The sequence below is a fragment of the Cupressus sempervirens genome, chromosome 3 (genome assembly GCF_028749045.1).
Source record: "Cupressus sempervirens isolate cs-2001-9-10 chromosome 3, ASM2874904v1, whole genome shotgun sequence".
Lineage (NCBI taxonomy): Eukaryota > Viridiplantae > Streptophyta > Pinopsida > Cupressales > Cupressaceae > Cupressus > Cupressus sempervirens.
In genome coordinates this window covers 665,883,613-665,886,696 of record NC_143120.1, presented here as the reverse complement: position 1 = coordinate 665,886,696, position 3,084 = coordinate 665,883,613, and positions in this window count along the sequence as shown.

Below are 3,084 nucleotides of genomic sequence, written 5' to 3'. Positions count from 1 at the left end.
CATATACTAAGGAAGCCAAATTGTATATTATCTAAATTCAGATACACACATTTCATCTAGTAATTTTGAAGAAGTTTGTTTGTGTGGAATAATTTTATTTATTGGATTATCAGAAGGTAATCCACAATTTTCTCAGTCTCTGGTACTTCGAAAACACATAACTCAACAACTCAATTCAAAAACCTTCACTATTTTTTTTACCAATTTGAAGCTTATATTTTCTTGGGTATATGTCATGAGAAATTGTGGCTTATATTTTCTTGCATATATACCATAAGAAAATTATACAATTGGATAGACATGAAATAAATTTTTAACTGTGAAACATTTGCTTTTCAATAAGAAGGAAAACTAGAATTGGGGTAAAAGATAATTATAATTTTATGCATGAATTTGGTGGAGGGAATAAATTTTAAATAATATCAAATTATCTAGCAAAATAATAAATTGTGTGTGATGGAAGAAGAAGAATTTATGTATCTGTATATGCATTGAACCTGGCATATTTTTTAAAACTCTATCACTATAAAAAAGAGAAAATACTGATTTGTTTTCATTCACAGCCACTGCATTGCCAAAGTTGTATAATTAAACCTTGAAATTTAGAAATCTTTGGTTGAAAACTCCAAGAACCAATATTTCTATAACTGCTATAAAATACCTAGAGAGATTTGATTAATAGATGCCTCAACAAAAAATAATTTGGTTCTCAAATTTATCCCAATTACCTGCAACATTGATGACTTCAAAAAGAGAACATGGGAATAGAATTTCTATAATGAAGATATGGTGGTCGGTATGGTAGTGAACAAAGAAATTGATTACCAAAAATTAGAGAATGTTCGAGATCAATGGACAAGCCAGACTGTACATTTAATAAAAAAGCACACTATGTCTCTTGATAATTTATTTCTAATTTTGGACTTCAAATTAATTTTCTTCATTGCTTTTATTGGTAGCAGTCAATTAAAGTTTAGATAAATAGTTTTTTTCTAAATTAAAAAATATATCAAAATAAAAAACTATGTAAAAAAATCAAAGATAGATTAATTCTAAGATTCTATTGGTTAAAGATAATTACTATGTGGACCTAATGGTTCCATTAGTATCTTGCATATGCAAGAACTCACAATAACCTACAAATACAACTAATATTAGAAAATAATAAATTATGCAGAAGAGAACACAAGATCCAAAGACTTAACATGGTTCACCCAATCCCTGGGCTAAATCCACCAACAACAAGTCTAATATTCTTATTGTCTAGTGATTACAACCAGATTACAATCTATAATCCTTTATTGCTTAATACTTCGATAAAAAGCTAAAATCTCATCATGCATCATAAAATCCCTAACTCTGAGCCATTTTATAAAATCTCTTTGCCACTTATAAAATTAGGGCTAGAATAAGCTGACCAATAGAAAAATATAACTTTATATTCTTTTAACAATAGTAAAATCATTTTTGGCTTCAAGGGTGATGCCCCTCAACCCCGCCCTCTATCATGATAAGGCTAGATCTGCACAAATGGCATTGTCCCTTATCCCACCTAGGGGGTGCTCCAAGACCTTGCATCGGCCATTTCCTTTTGATCCCTAGAACATGGGGACACTACTCTAAAACCCTTGTAGTAAAAATTAACCTCCGAGTCTAATTAGACTCCACATCAAAAATATTTTTTTATTCTTTCATAAAATTGAACATTTATAAAAACTCCTTGTGGGCCCCATCATTCAACAACATGTCATGTCCATGAATTGTCCATCAATCCAAAGAATCATATGTGAAAATGTAATTCTAATAATACAAATTTTATAGATGATTAGGACTAACTTGTGGTAATCAAAGCATTGTTTTCAACCAATGAAGGGTATATTTAGCTTATTTGGTTGGATAAGGAGCCTTCTCTAAGAAAAAACCCAATTGAAACAAATTATAGTTTAGTTCAACCACACTTCTCACAACAAACTAATTTAGGGAAAAAAATAAAAAAATCAAAGTGGTTGAAATATGGAAGAGCTAGCAGATGAAACCTCAATATACTTATTTCTTGGAGAAGCCTTTTTGAAGATAAATATTTTTTCCTTTCTTTACTATGAATTCTTTGAAGGTCAGTAGCTCATATGAATCGTCAATTATAACAATCCTTTGTCATAATTATTTTTTTTTTACAAATATATGAAAAGAATTGTTGGAACTATAATTGTGAAATCATTTTTATGTTGTCATTGATGTTAAAACCTTACTAGTATTAAATTTTCTAGTAGTGTAGAGTGCAATATCATTTGATTGATGAAGAGGATTTGAAAAGAAGAAGTCATGAAATGATCTAGTGGAAGGTTGAGTTGAGTTGAGCAAGTTACATGGAATTACATTTGGCAATTGATAAGTTAGTACTTGACAAGATAATGTTTTTTTTACTCATTGTCTAAGAAAGGAAGAAATATTAGTTTAGAAGAAGAAGAGTTTATTGATGCAACCAAGCTAGTAAGCTTGACTGGCTTTTTAAAGAAGAAGATTAAGGAACTTAAGTGCTGCCAAGCAGAATAAGGTTACTCAAGTAATAGTGTTAGCTGAGTGACAGAGAATGTCAAGCAATAGTGAAGACTAAGTTTCATAGTGCAGGCCAAGCAAGATATTTTATCTATGACCGAGTGATCAAGTGATGATCAAGAAGTAGAGTTTAGTGATGATCAAGTGTTGACAAATTGACATTTTGTGAAAGATTTAATATTTGTGGGTGACACAGTTGAATTCTTAAAATGATCAAAATATTTTGAAAATAAGGATTAATGAGCTTGATTATTTAATGCATAGAAGTGATTATTTAAGTGATCTAAAGCTAATATTTCATGAGAAGTTTCTAGAAGTATCAAGAAGGAAGAAGAAGAACAAAAGATGTCTAGATTAATTGAATTTGTTGAATCTAATTGTAACCCTAAGATCCATGGTTTTGTTTAAGAGAAAAAAGATGAATGTTACATGTTTAAGGAGGATTAAGATACATTTTTGTATTTTCGTTGGAGTGGAATTTGTGGAGACAATTTTTTTGGTGAGTTTTCAAGTTCTACATGTTTTCCA